The sequence below is a fragment of the Cebus imitator genome, unplaced genomic scaffold (genome assembly GCF_001604975.1).
Source record: "Cebus imitator isolate Cc_AM_T3 unplaced genomic scaffold, Cebus_imitator-1.0 Scaffold16, whole genome shotgun sequence".
NCBI classification, from domain to species: domain Eukaryota; kingdom Metazoa; phylum Chordata; class Mammalia; order Primates; family Cebidae; genus Cebus; species Cebus imitator.
In genome coordinates, this window is record NW_016107331.1 from 1,209,691 (window position 1) to 1,224,745 (window position 15,055).

The 15,055-nt window shown below is 42.3% G+C and overlaps 1 pseudogene; it reads right to left on the bottom strand.

The window, feature by feature from the left end:
• Positions 1-11,759: 11,759 nt before the first annotated feature.
• Positions 11,760-11,953, bottom strand: LOC108288537 (annotated as a pseudogene).
• Positions 11,954-15,055: the final 3,102 nt, after the last annotated feature.

Sequence of the window (15,055 nt, forward strand, 5' to 3'; positions counted from 1 at the left end):
AAGCCCAGAAGCTCGAGACCAATCTAGGCAACATAACGAGACCCTGTTTCTACAAAAAGATTTTAAAAATTAGCTGGGCATGGTGGCACACACCTGTAGACCCAGCTACTCGGGAGGCTGAGACATTGCACTCCAGCTTGGGTGACAGAGTGAGGCCTTGTCTCAAAAACAAAACAAAACAAAACAAAAACAAAAACAAATGAATTAAAGTGTTGATCTTGCACCACTGTAGTTTGTTCAAATTCATTACTGAACAGCACTCAGCCTGCACTTGAGTGTCTTGTCTACTAATCTATGATCAGGGCAAGGAGAAAGATGAGGGATGAAGCTGGCACAGAGGAGCTGCTGGGTGAATGCCTGGGTGGAGGGACAGCTGCAGGGCTCCACCTGAGCATCCAGCCAAGCATCCACCCAGCACAGCTCTTCTGGATGCCAGAGACCCGACTGCTCACCCCCATAGGACAGCATGTGTCCGCATGAGGGAGGGGATCACTGCATGCAGATTAGTGTCTCTCTATTTCCTGAGCATCCTGTCCCAGGACAATATCCTTTAATATGAGACGTTCAGAGATTTGACCTGAATTTTTGGTTGGGTGAGCAACGTGATGTTCTTAACTAACTGAAGGGAAATTCAGTGTTCATTCTTGTAACTCGTTGATTTTTCCTGCCTCCTATATTTTATGTTGGGATGAGTGATTTGTTATTTTCCTGCTCGTGATTTTCAACAAGACCCCCATTCCAAACCCAAAGATAAGGGACAATATAATATTTAGTCATTTTCTCCTGAAGCACAAAATGGGGGTTTCTGATTCAATATGGGTTGGGGGAAGACATTGTGTGATTGATAGGAGTTCAGAGTTCGCCAAAATCTAACGGATATTTGAAATTATTTTATTCTTGCTTTCATACAGTGGAAAATTTATCACCCCTGAGAAACCATTAACTCCCTTTTCAGTAGTCACCGATGGCTCCCCTCTTCCACTTTCTTGGACTCAATCCATTTTTTCTAGGAGACTTTGCCAGGTGGATGGTTTGGTATGTTAATAACAGAAAAAGATTCAAGTGGCTTCAGAAACCCCTTTTTATAGTTTTGAAAGTTAGAACATTAAACCATTGATACACTGTTGGGAGCACCCAGCTCAATTATCCCCACTGGTTTTCAGGTGCCCACCAGAGGATGATTCATGCTGGCCCCCAAGGGCCCTTCCATGGCTGGACCCCGCCTTTCCAGCCTTCTCACAGCTCCCTGTGGGATTCATCTGGCTGCTCAGGTACTTGACTCACTTCACAGCTCTCAGATGCCACCTTGTCATGAAGTGTTTCCCCTTGAGGCCGAGACTGCCATTCATGAATTGCTTCAGGCACTTACCACTGCCAGCCCTATATTACAGTTATTTGGGTCCAGGATGCCTGGGCTTGGAGGCAGAGAGCAGGTCTTAGCTGTCTTTGTCATTTTAACCCAGTGCTGGGCACCTTGTAGGTGCGTGTGAATGCAAAATATGTAAAGGGAATAAAGAAAAGAGCCAAAGGTGGAGGGTCTTCTCTGCCAAACGTGCTTTCTAACAAGGATTGGCAAACTATAGCCTGTGGCCAAGTGCACCTGCTGACTGTTTTTGCAAAGCCCATGAGCTAAGAATGTGTCTACATTTTTAAATGGTTAAAAAAAATGGCTAAAAGAAGAATAATACTTCATGACATGAAAAAATCATATAAAATTCAAATTTCACTGTCCAAAAGTAAAGCTTTATTGAAACACAGCCATACCCATTCATTTACATATTGCCTGTTGTGGCTTTTGGACTGCCAGGGCAGAGTTTAATAGTTTGCAACAGTGATCGTATGGCCTAAAATATTAATTATCTGTCACTTAACAAAAAAAAATTTGTTGACCCCTGTTCCTATAATAAGCTAATATTTGGAAATATTTGTTCTTGCTCTCTTCCAAATCTTCAGTCATACTAAGGACATTAACAGTTACTATCTCACTTAGTTATTTTTTATACTATTTACTCTTTTGAAATCTTCTGGGCAACAGCCCTTTGTTTGAGAAACCAGAAATATTCAATTCCTGTGATCCTAAAGAACATTCAACAAACTAAGTACCCGTGACATGAAGGTGAGAGGAAAGCTCTCTGGAGATACGATAAGGAACAAGATAAACACAGCTTGCCCTTGTGTTGCTAATTCTAATGGGTAAAATTAAACAATCCGTAACCATAAATATGATAATTTTTCTCCTGGAGAAGATAGAAGGTGTCCAGAGAATAGAGAGTGGGAATACCTTAGCTTGTGTAGGTGATATCAAGGGAGGGCTTCTTAGAGGAGGTGATATTTCCAGTGAGACCTGAAGGACAACTAGGTATCATATCAGCGAAGAGCAAGGTGACATTTACATGGAGAGAAACAAACTTCTATCTTATTTAAGGTGTTATTTGGGGGTCTTTGTTACATGCATCCAAACCTTTTTTTTTTTTAGATGGAGTCTTGCTGTGTTTCCCATGCTGGAGTGCAGTGATGTGATCTCGGCTCACTGCCAACTCCGCCTCCCAGGTTCAAGCAATTCTCCTGCCTCAGCTTCCCAGTAGCTGGGACTACAGGCACCCACCACCACTCCCAGCTAATTTTTTGTGTTTTAATAGATTCAGGGTTTCACCGTGTTAACCAGGATGGTCTCAATCTCCTGACCTTGTATTCCACCTGCCTCAGCCTCCCAAAGTGCTGGGATTACAGGCGTGAGCTGCCACGCCTGGCCACACCTTGTTGTTGTTGTTGTTGCTGTGTTGCCCAGTGTGGTGTTATTGTCCCAGCTCACTGCAGCTTCTACCTCCTGCGCTCAAAGATCCTCCACCTCAGCCTTCTGAGCAGGTAGGGCTACAGGCATGCAGCACTATGCCTGGCTAAGTTTTCACGTTTTAATTTTTTGTAGAGACAGGATCTCACTATGTTGATCTGGCTGGTCTCAAGCTCCAGCCTTCAGTGATTCTCCCATCCTGGCCTCTCAAAGTGCTGAAATTATAGGTATAGCCACTGCACTTGGCCCTAATGCATTCTTTGCACCAAAACTGCACGACCTGCTTCCTCCTATGGAGCTGGGAGTCAGAGCCACTGAGTGGACTGGTTTGGGAAGGAGCTTGAAGTTGCAAGGGGAGAGGACTCTGGGTTGCTGGCTGCTTATTTCTCTTTGGGGAAGTTTTTGTTGGTTGGCCCCTAAATGTCTTAAAAATGAAAACAAAAGTCCTTTTATGCAATGATGCCCCTCCCTTCTTCAGCCAAGCTCCTCTCGGTGAGCTTAGCTTTTACTCTGAAAGACTCTTTTAACTCAAGCTCCTTGACAAAACACCACACAATTCGGTGAGAGCCTTCTTGCCAGTTTTGTTTTTAGGGTAGAATTGTTTCTGAGGTTTAGGGAATATGCTCTGAGAAGACACTGAGAGGATTTCGCTCTGATGTCTCTCTGACATCTGCCATCTAACCTCCAGGTAACTTAGACGTCCCTGCTGACCTACATATAAAACTAGCACAATACAACATCTTAGGAAAATAATATCAGCTTCACAAAGAACTTTCTTCCAGTACTAAATACTAGGTACTGTGTTCACTTTAAAAGCAGTGGGCTGGGCATGGTGGCTCATGCCTGCAACTTTAGCACTTTGGGAGGCTGAGGTGGGTGGATCACCTGATGTCAGGCGTTTGAGACCAGCCTGGTCAACATGGTGACATCCCGTCTCTACTAAAAATGCAAAAATTAGCCAGGCATAATGGTGCATGCCTGTAATCCCAGCTACTTGGGAGGCTGAGGCACGAGAATCGCTTGAACTTGGGAGGTAGAGGTTGCAGTGAACTGAGATTGTGGCACTGCACTCCAGCCTGGACAACAAAAGCCAAACTCCATCTAAAAAAAAAGTCAACAATAGGCTGGGTACAGTGGCTCATACCTGTAATCCCAGCACTTTGGGAGGCTGAGGCCAGCTGATCACCTGTCAGGAGTTTGAGACCAGTCTGGCCAACATGGCAAAAACCTGTCTCTACTAAAAATATAAAAATTAGCTGGGCATGGGGTGTGCACCTGTAACCCCAGCTACTCTGTAGGCTGCGGCATGAGACTTGCCAACCTTTTGGGAGGCAGAGGTTGCAGTGAGCAGAGGTAACACCACTGTACTACAGCCTGGGCAACAAGAGCGAAACTCTGTCTCAAAAATAAAAAAAGTCAATGACAGCCTACGCTCAAAATGGAGATGTGTTTTTTCTTCTGGTGATTCATTATTCACTCTTACGTACTCATTTTGTCAAGCAGAGAAGTTATGCACATATGAAAAGCCAGCCCAATAAATCAGTCAGTATACTGATGAATATATTTTCATTAGCTGGATACTGATTCATGTAAATCAATGAAGAGATAAAGTGATGTTGGAATAATTGATCAGATATAAACCTATCCATAGTATAATGAAACCGCTTATAGAGGCCTTCAGGATGTGTTACATTTATAATCATAAGTAAGAAAACTGTAGTGAACGTTGTCATTTTGGGTTGCCCAGCATCCAAACACCTTTCTGTTTTGTCAAGTACAAGGTCAGTGAAGGCCAAGATCTTGCTTCCCACTCTGGAAGCTGGAGAAGAGCAAAGACTCTCCCTCCAGATTCCTTGAACCTGTGCGTGGACATTTGATCATGGTTCTGCCAATCACATCTTCTTTCCTGAGGCTTTGGATCTTCAGGGAGTGATACCAAGGCCAGAGAGAGCAGAGACTCTTCAGAGTGGCTGCTGGATGGGACTGAGATTTCAATGGCTGTTGACAAGTGTCTGGGGCTGATGATGTTAGGGCTGGTACCCTTTGTAAACTGAATCTCTGGAGGGATCCTGATTGTGCCCTGCGTACCTGAGTTGCTGTTTCCAAGGCTAATTCTCCATTCTTCCTGAGATTTTTCTTTCTTTTCTTTCTTTTTCTTTTTTTATTTTTTTTTTCAGAGAGAGACCCTTGAGGCAAGGTCTGTCTCTGTCACCCAGGCTGGAGTGAAGTGACGTGATCATGGCTCACTACAGCTCTGACCTTCTAGGCTTAAGTGGTCCTCCTGCATTAGCCTCCCGAAGTGCGGGGATTACAGGTATGAACCACTGCACCCAGCCCCCTCATGACATTTTTGAGACATCCAGTATGCTTTCAATAAACTTCTTTTCTGTATATGTTAGCCAGTGTTGGTTTCCTTATTTTCAAGAATACTGGTTGTTTCATACTCTATGTGAGAATAAGATATACAGTATTATGTAAGAAGAACATTTTATTCTATATCTGGTCCAATTCTAGACTGGGAAGAATTAATGTAAAAATTACAGTTACTTTAAGGATAAATTGACAGGAAATCATATATTTTACAAAGAGTATGTTGTAACATGTTTGTTTGGTGCACTTAATTGCTACTCACCCTTTCTATGGACAAAAGACTAATCAGGGACAGCCACAGTCTCCAAGAGCCTGACAGAGAGGCAGTGGTATGCTAGAATTCAAAGGGACCTTTGAAACAATTTTATCCAAACACTTCATTTTATACGAAAGAACACTGAGGTTCTGACTGGCTGAATTACTCACCCTAAATTGCACAACCAATTAGTGAAACAGCAGGAGTTCTAATCAGACACTACTGGGGAACTGTGTTATTCGACAGGAAAGACAAGCAGAGTAGGGGAGGGAGTGGCAATGACTGGTATCTTGCTTGCAGAACTGAGATCACCAAATATCCATTTGGTTAAGAGGCCTGGGCAGTCACAGAATCCAGTCCTGAGGTCAGAGCACGGCCACACAGCAAGGCTGGCAGGTGCTGCCGTGCTGCTGGACAGTAGGGTTGGATAAGAAAAGGGCTGAACCTAAAGATTTCCTCTTATCCCCAGAGTTGTATGGATTAGAAGCCCAAGAATTTAAACACCCCTTAGCCCACTCCCGCCTTTTTTGTTGTTGTTGAGACAGGGTCTCACTCTGTCACCCAGGCTGGAGTGCAGTGGTGCCATCATAGCTCGCTGCAGCCTTGAACTCCTGGACTCAAGAGATCCTCCTGCTTCAGCCTTTTAAGTAGCTGGGATTACAGGCAAACGCCATCATGCCCAGATAATTTTTAAATTTTCCTAGAGATTGGGATCTCATTTTGTTGCCAAGGCCAGTCTCAAACTCCTGGGCTCAAGCCATCTGCTTGCCTCAGCCTCCCAAAATACTGGGATTACAGGTATGAGCACTGCGCCGGGCTTCCTTCCTTTTTTTTTTTTTTTTTAACCTCATGGGAATGTCTCACCTTTCTAAAATTCATGAATCCAGCTGTAATTTCTGGAACGTATGTTTCCTCTGCCTTTGGTCCGAGTCTTGACATGCCTCACAGAATTGGGCTGCAATTGGGCACGTCACCATTTGGGCCTCTGTCTAGTTGTTAGAATTATTCCCTCAGTTGGAGGTGCTTACTTTACATGTTGGGCAGCTATTAGTTGTGTGGCCCCCTTAAGAGAACTAATATATCATTCGGAAGGAGGGAATTTGACTCATTTAAACTGCTTCCTCACGCATCACAATGACTTTCATGTGATGTTAGTGACAGATGGATCTGTTGAAAGCACTGATATGCCTGAGGATACTCATCCCTCCTGCAGGCTGTTGCCATTTAGAGTTGATTTTTATCATTTGATTTCTGCCCAATAGAGATCTTGTTACTATTTTTTTAAGGTTGCATGGCTGGGTGAGCAAAGGAACTGCAGGGAGAAGGAAACTGTCTCCAAACCAGGCTGAGGACTATGTAGGGAATGGGGGTGTCAAAGGACGGAGAAGACAGGATGAAATTCAGGCCAAACTGAGACCGGCCTTAGTGGGGAAAGTCCAGCATCTTACTACAGGAAAAAGAGTTCAAACAGCAACTGGTCCTATAAGGCTGAGCTTGTAGCTCCTACCTAGTAAACATGTAGAAGAGGAAGAATGAAAACTAAGAAGTGATTCCTGGTGATATGGCTATGCTTTGTGTCCCACCCAAAATCTCATCTTAAAACTTAATCCCCATAATCCCCATGTGTCAAGGGTGGGAGCAGGTGGAGGCAATTGGATCATGGGCGTGGTTTCCTCCACGCTGTTCTCGTGATAGTGAGTCTCACGAGATTGATGGTTTTATAAGAGTCTGGCATTTCCCTGCTTGCATCTACTCCATTCTGCTGCCCTGTGAAGAACGTCCCTGCTTCTCCTTTGCCTTCTACCATGCTTGTAAGTTTCCTGAGGCCTCCCCAGCCATGTGAAACTGCGAGGCAATTAAACCTCTTTCCTTTATAAATTACCCAGTCTCGGGTATTTCTTCACAGCAGCATGACAGTGGACTAATACACCTCGTTAAGGTACAATAACAAAAGTATATCTTTTTAAAACTTCAAAAGTATTTCGTGTTTTTACATCATGGTGTGATGAAAACAAATTGTTGTAATCTGTATTGAAGTATTATATAGGTGATGATAACTATTCATTGTATAATAGGATAATTTGATGCTTTACGGGTTTTAGTTAGGGATGTCTTATTTCTTGGAGATTGCAGAGGTTAAAAACTAGAAAATTAATAATATAACTTTCAGATTTGCTTCAAATTCAAAGAAAATGATTTTAGAGTGAAATGTTAAAATGGATTATGAGACCTTCATGTCAGTGTAATATAATCCATATCTTTAAGCTCTGAGGAAAAAACATCTATGTGTTAAGGCTCCTTGGGAGAAAACACCTTTCCTTGTTATTAGAACCTCTTTCTGCTGGCTGAATTTTATGTTCTTTGATTCTAGTGAAGATTGATTATACCTGTGACTATGCAAGAGCAATCACCCAGAATATTAGCAAGGCCATATTCTGTGCGGGTTTCAAGATCTTATGCAAAGTACAGCAATGACTGAATTGTAGTTTAAAAAGAACAGGGAGACATTTTATTTTCCTTTTTCTTTCTTTTTTTTTTTTTTTTTTGAGATGGGGTCTCACTCTGTCACCCAGGCTGGAGTGTGGTGGTGCAATTTCTGATCACTGCAATTTCTGTTCACTCCACCTCCCTTCGGTGATTCTCTTGCCTCAGCCTCCTGAGTAGCTGAGATTACAGGTGTGCACCACCACACCTGGCTAATTTTTGTATTTTCAGTAGAGATGGGGTTTCACCGTGTTGGCCAGGCTGGTCTCAAACTCCTGACCTCAAGCGATTCACTCATCTCGGCCTCCCAAAGTGCTAGGATTACAGGCATGAGCCACCATGCCTGGCCAGGGAAACATTTTCGACATCCTGATAGATTCTGGCTTGCTATGGTGACCAACATTCAGCAGAGAGGTAAAAAAGAATCAATGGGCCGGGCGCGGTGGCTCAAGCCTGTAATCCCAGCACTTTGGGAGGCCGAGGCGGGTGGATCACGAGGTCAAGAAATCGAGACCATGCTGGTCAACATGGTGAAACCCCGTCTCTACTAAAAATACAAAAAATTAGCTGGGCACGGTGGCGCGCGCCTGTAATCCCAGCTACTCAGGAGGCTGAGGCAGGAGAATTGCCTGAACCCAGGAGGCGGAGGTTGCGGTGAGCCGAGATCGCGCCATTGCACTCTAGCCTGGGTAACAAGAGTGAAACTCCGTCTCAAAAAAAAAAAAAAAAAAAAAAAATCAATGGAGCCACTAGTCAATTTGCAGTGTAGCATTTATTTTATTTTATAGACAGAGTCTCATTCTGTCGCCAGGCTGGAGTGTGGTGGCATGATCTCGGCTCACTGCAACCTCCGCCTTCTGAGTTCAAGGGATTCTTCTGCCTCAGCTTCCTGAGTAGCTGGTCCTACAGGTGTGTGCCACCAAGCCCACCTAATTTTTGTACTTTTAGTAGAGATGAGTTTTCACCATGTCGGCTAGGATGGTCTCCGTCTCTTGATCTTGTGATCCGCCCACCTTCCGCCACAAGGTGCTGAGATTATAGGTGTGAAGCCACTGTGCCCGGCCACAGTGCAGCATTTATAACAATATGGCCAGGCATGGTGGCTTACGCCTGTAATCCCAGCACTTTGGGAGGCCAAGGTGGGCAGATCACTTGAGGTCAGGAGTTTGAGACAAGCCTGGCCAATATGGTGAAAGAAACCTGTCTCTACTAAAAATACAAAAAATAGCTGGGCGTGGTGGCACATGCCTGTAATTCCAGCTACTCAGGAGGCTGAGGCAGGAGAATGGCTTCGAACCAGGAGGTGGAGGTTGCAGTGAGCTGAGATTGCTCCACCATACTCCAGCCTGGGTGACAGAGTGAGACTCCCTCTCAAAAAAAAAAAAAATATGTATATATATATACACACACATATATATGTAATATCACAGAATCAAAATGTACATCCAATCACTGCTGGTGAGCAAAGGCAAAGTAAACTGGGCAATCATTGCTTTGTGTATTGTATGTGTATTTTTCTGGGGATAGAGCCCAATTCCCTTCTACCTACCCTTTCACCAAGTGATTCTTCACTGTCACTCTCTGCGCAGGCTCCTCTTCTGGGCCCTCCCATTTCCCACCTCCTTCTCCCCTTGGTTGGCAAATGCTATTGTACTTTAAGACCCATCTGAACACCATAGTTTCTGGATGCAGTGTTGGACAAGATGATTTAGGTTGCTAGTGATAGAAACTCAAACTAGCTCAGGCAGAAAAGAGGGATTAGGCCAGGTGTGGTGGCTCATGTCTATAGTCCCAGCACTTTGGGATGCCGAGGTGGGCAGATCGCCTGAGGTCAGGAGTTTGAGACCAGCCTGGCTAACATAGTGAAACCCCATTTCTACTAAAAATACAAAAATTAGCTGGGTGTGGTTGTGCATGCCTGTAATCCCAGCTACTCAGGAGACTAAGGCAGAAGAATCATTTGAATCAAGGAGGCGGAGGTTGTAATGAGCCAAGATCCCCACACTGCACTCCAGCCTGGGCGACACAGTGAGACCTCATCTCTTAAAAAAAGAAAGAAGGGCCAGGCACGGTGGCTCACGCCTGTAATCCCAACACTTTGGGAGGCCGAGACGGGCGGATCATGAGATCAACAGATTGAGACCATCCTGGCCAACATGGTGAAACCCCGTCTCTACTAAAAATACAAAAAAATTAGCTGGGCGCGGTGGCGCTCGCCTGTAGTCCCAGCTACTCGGGAGGCTGAGGCAGGAGAATTGCTTGAACCCGGGAGGCCGAGGTTGCAGTGCGCCAAGGTCGCACCACTGCACTCCAGCCTGGTGCCTGGTGATGGAGTGAGACTCTGTCTCAAAAAAAAAAAAAAAGAAAAGAGGGGTTATTGGGTCATAAAGTTTTGGGAGAACAGGATGCAACTAGCCTTCTTGGGAATCTATAAGCAGCAACTCAGCCTTCTTTCTCCATTTCTCATTCCTAAAACCCTGGGCTTGATGGCTCATTTTAAACCTTGCAGAGAAAAATGAAAGCAGCATGCAGAGAAGAGGGTCACCTTCAGATTTGCAGTCCAGACTCAGCCTGGGGCTCATTTTGGGATTCCTGAGATTCTACAGGCTCATAATAAATACCCTATTTGATTAAGCTAGCATGAGAAGGCTTCTCTTACGCATGGACCTGACAAAATGAAATGAGGTCTTGGAATGTCATTGCAAAAGGAAAAGTACAACTCCTCCTCAGATGATCTTTGATGCTATCACCGATTGGAGCAGGAAGACTTGGGAAGCCACTGGGATGGATTAAACAATTAGAAAACTCTCACTAAGAGTCTTTTGAGCATAGGGCAGGATTCTAGGTCTGTGAACCGCGCCGATGTTTCCGTGCCTTACATCACATTCCCACCTCTGTTTTCAGCCAGGCCCCTAGGACCTATAATGGTGACCTTGAGAATGCATCCTTTAAAGGCCCTTCTCTCCTGCTTTACTCTCTCTATTCCCTAATTTCTGCTTCCTAAGGTTGCATTCCAAATAAACTGCATGTTCCCAGACCTTGTCAAAGTTCTGCTTTAAGAAAAACTCAAACCAATATAGAGAGACATATAAGATGTGGTATTTGCCCATAGGGGACTTATAAGTTTAGCTGGAGTATTTGAACAAATATTCCTGGAAAACAATGAAATGAAAATAAAAGGCAGGTTTCAGTTAAATGACACATGAGTGGTACAGATTCTAGTCCATTATAGTTGCTATAGATTTTATTAAATTTTAGTAATAATTATTCCAGCTCCACTAACTCTGAGAAGATCTGGTTCTTCCAAAACTATTATTTCATTTGATATTTTATTAATCTTGTATCACCGAAGCACTCTGTTCTCAGCTAAGTATGAAGAGGTGGGTTTGGGTACACTTTGTACCATATCCTTAGTGATCTGTAATTACATCCTGTCATTCCAATGCTATTCTATTCAGCTTTAAAGAACTGAAACATCCCTTAACATTTTACTTTTTCTTAATACTAACCAGAACACTTAGGTCTTCACAGAATCGTCCTGGAATATGTCATGAGAGTAAACAAAAACAAAATTATCACTTTGTACTTGGGGTCAATTATTTTAAAGGAAAAATAAAGGAATTTAATTTTTGTTTTAAAGTAACAAATACACTTTTAATTGATCTCAGATAAAAACTATTTGGAGAAGATTAGTAATCATTTCAGCCCCTAATCTGTTAGAACTGCATCATGAACAGCCTTGATAAACTGGGTTAACTGTTTACATTCACTATTTCACATCATCCACGGTATAAGAAAAAACAAGGCATTGTGTCAGTTTAGGTTAAATGCATGGCTGGCAACCAAATCCTGTCTCTTTTATTCTGTATTTTTTTTTTTATGTAGCTCTTCTACTTTGTTGATATCAGCTTTCACAGCATCTTCCTTGGCAGTCCCTTTCAGCTCATTCCAGCATCCCGCTTTGCCTTGCCTTCGAGGTCCAACATCATGGGCCATTCTGTATTTAAGTCATGCACAGTTGCTTGTTTGTAGCAGCTGTAAATGAACATCATCTCTTCATCTGCTGGCTTGGTCTTAAGGTGCTTACTATCCTTGGCAGCTTTCTCTAACAGCCTGAGACATCCTGGCAGTGTTGAAAGGATTCCTGGGAGTCCACTGAGAAGGTGCAGAGCAGGAAGCTATTGGGATTTAATTTTTTAATTGCAAAACTAAAATAGCAATATTAAGAACATTTTTGAGTAAATAGAAACGTACTATCAAAACTTATTTTAACTTTGTGATTGTTATGGTTGGCCATTTTATGGATATGTTTGGTATGCATTGTAGCATTGGTTAAATGTTGTATCCAGTCCTCTTTCAAGGATATTTTGGAGCTTTAGGAAGTCATCCTGAAAGATTATCTAGTCCCCTGAAGTATTACAGGATTATATACCAGCCAATTGGTGCTATGGTTTGAATATGTAACACTTCAAAACTCAAGTGTTGTCAATATTAAGAGGTAGCGCCTTTAAGAGATGATTAGGACATGTAGGCTCCTTCTTCATTAATGGGATTAAGGCTGCCATCTCCAGGAATTATCAATCAAACTTTGGTTGATAATTCCTGGAGATGGCAGCCCGTAAAAGAGGCTTCACACAGCATGCAGCTTGTCCTTCAGCCTTCTGCCATGTAAGAACACAGCAGGAAGGCTCTCCCCAAACCAAACGCTAGTCCCTTGGTCTTGGACTTTCCAGCCTCCAGAATTGTGAGAAATAAATTTCTGTTTCTTATAAATTACATAGTCTCAAGTACTCTGTTATAGCAGCACTAAATAAACTCAGACAGGTGGACTTCACCATCCACTCTGCAGAAGTATAAGGGAGGCTGTTTTCCCAATTCCCTTTCTCTTCTAGGCCCATTTAAACCAGGGATTCTGGTTGCCGTATTTATGAAAGAAGCCACTAGAAAATTCCTTAAAATATCAAGCTCTCTTAATGTATTTTATGGATTTTTCACTTCTAATTATTGAAAAGTTATATGTATTAGGAAGGCAGAACATTGTATCTGCATTTCGGAGTTGGGGCCAGACGCTTCTTTACTTCTGTATTTTGGTTTTTACTTTCTTCTAAGTACCATGATAATAAGAATTTATCTTCGCAGACAATGACAATGTGCCTTTTATTTTTGCTGTGCATTCAGTGGTAAAACCTTATACTGTAAATATTCTGTTTTTCAATTCTAGGCATTTTCCTTGTGTTACTTGTTTGACAATTTATTTGCTTTCATTTTCTCTATTCTTTCTCTCTGGGCCTCCTACTTTTAGCATGTTAATCCTCCTAGATTAACAATATACTTATTTATATCATAAATATACGTATATGTGAATATAATATAGATACACATATGTGTATTATATATGTATATATGATATGATCTCTCTCCTTTTATTGATCTCTTTGTTTTTTGTTCTACTTTTGGTAAGATTTCCTCAAATTTATCTTTCAACTTCCTAATTTTTTATTGCTAACATCATCATATTTTTAAATTTCTAACAACTCTTTCTTGGTATCTAAATTTTTTTCTATGGTATCATCCTCTTGTTTCATAGATGTAATATCTTTAATCTCTCTAAGGCTATTAATAAGATTATTTGAAACTTATTTTCTTTTCATTATTCCTAAGTTCATATTTTCTGCATTGCATTTTCACTTTATTTATTTTTAAAATTCCTCCTTTTAAGTCTAAACATTTCCCCAACTTTAAATCTAGTAAACGCGTTTTCAAAGCTTAAGGAAAAATCCCTAGAATTTAGTCTAATTGGCTCTGATTGGCTCAAGTTGGGTCATTTGCCCATTCTTGAACCAGGCACTGTGTAGGGAGACCACAGTGGTCCAGTTGGTTGAGAGTGGATCAACATTCCTCCCCTAGAACTAGATGGAAAGTCAGCTCCATCAGAACTTTGTGAGTGGGGGAAGAGTGGGCCTTCAGAGAAAAATACTAGGAAAAGAGCAAAGGGATACTGGATGGCCAAAAAAGAACATACATGCTTAATATAGCACCTTGTCCTGGGGGTTTTCTCTGCAGGAACCTAGCCTAGCAGTTAAAAAGGCAATGTCTGAATTCCCATAGTGACCAGTTATTCACAATTTTAAGATAATTCAGTTTATCCCCAGATAACACCACCTTTTAGGAAAGTCTTGTATTATGCCAACGTCTAACTTTCTTTGGCTGTCATCTGTGACCCTAGTTTTGCCCTTGAGATACATGAAGGCCATTCTCAAGTTCTTAGGTCTGTTCTTTTCAGACTTAATACCTGCTGCTGTATGTTTTCCTAATCTGAAAACATTTTTAGTCTTTTCTCCATCTTTGACCCTATTTTTTTTCTTTAAGTTTAAGCATTTTGGTGTAGCATGAGCAGCTCAGATCATAGAGTACCAAAATGCTTTATACTTTCAAAATTGATTCATATTAAGCTGTTTAAGTTAGTTTCTGAACGTAATCTAAGAGTATGTATAGAGTTCATTTATTTACTAAATAATATGTATTGAACCTCTACTGCAATAATTCTTAAACCTTTGTTGCACATTAGAATAATCACAGAAACTTAAAAATTCTGATGCCTGGTCTATACCCCAAAGCAAAATTGGACTCTATAGGATCGAGAGGGGATAGGAATTCAGGCACCAGTATTTTAAGCTCCCCAGATGATGCTAATGTACTCTACTATGCAGCAGGCCTCCTTCAAAATACAGTATCAGTGGGTATAGATTTCCTTAAGGTAGGTGTTTCAGAGAATTAATTTGAGGCATATCTCCATTGTTTGCGTCTGGCTGACCTTGGGCAATTTCTGTATAGGATTATTCATCAGGTCCTATCAGAGAAAGCAACCTGGGGCAAGCCAGCTATTTAGCCCTGGTTAACTATCAAGGTTTCTGAGAAAAAGTACTTGTATTAATACTTGGTTAAAAACTTGCTTTTAAGCCGGGCGCGGTGGCTCACGCCTGTAATCCCAGCACTTTGGGAGGCCGAGGCGGGTGGATCACGAGGTCAAGAAATCGAGACCATCCTGGTCAACATGGTGAAACCCCGTCTCTACTAAAAATACAAAAAATCAGCTGGGCATGGTGGCACGTGCCTGTAATCCCAGCTACTCAGGAGGCTGAGGCAGGAGAATT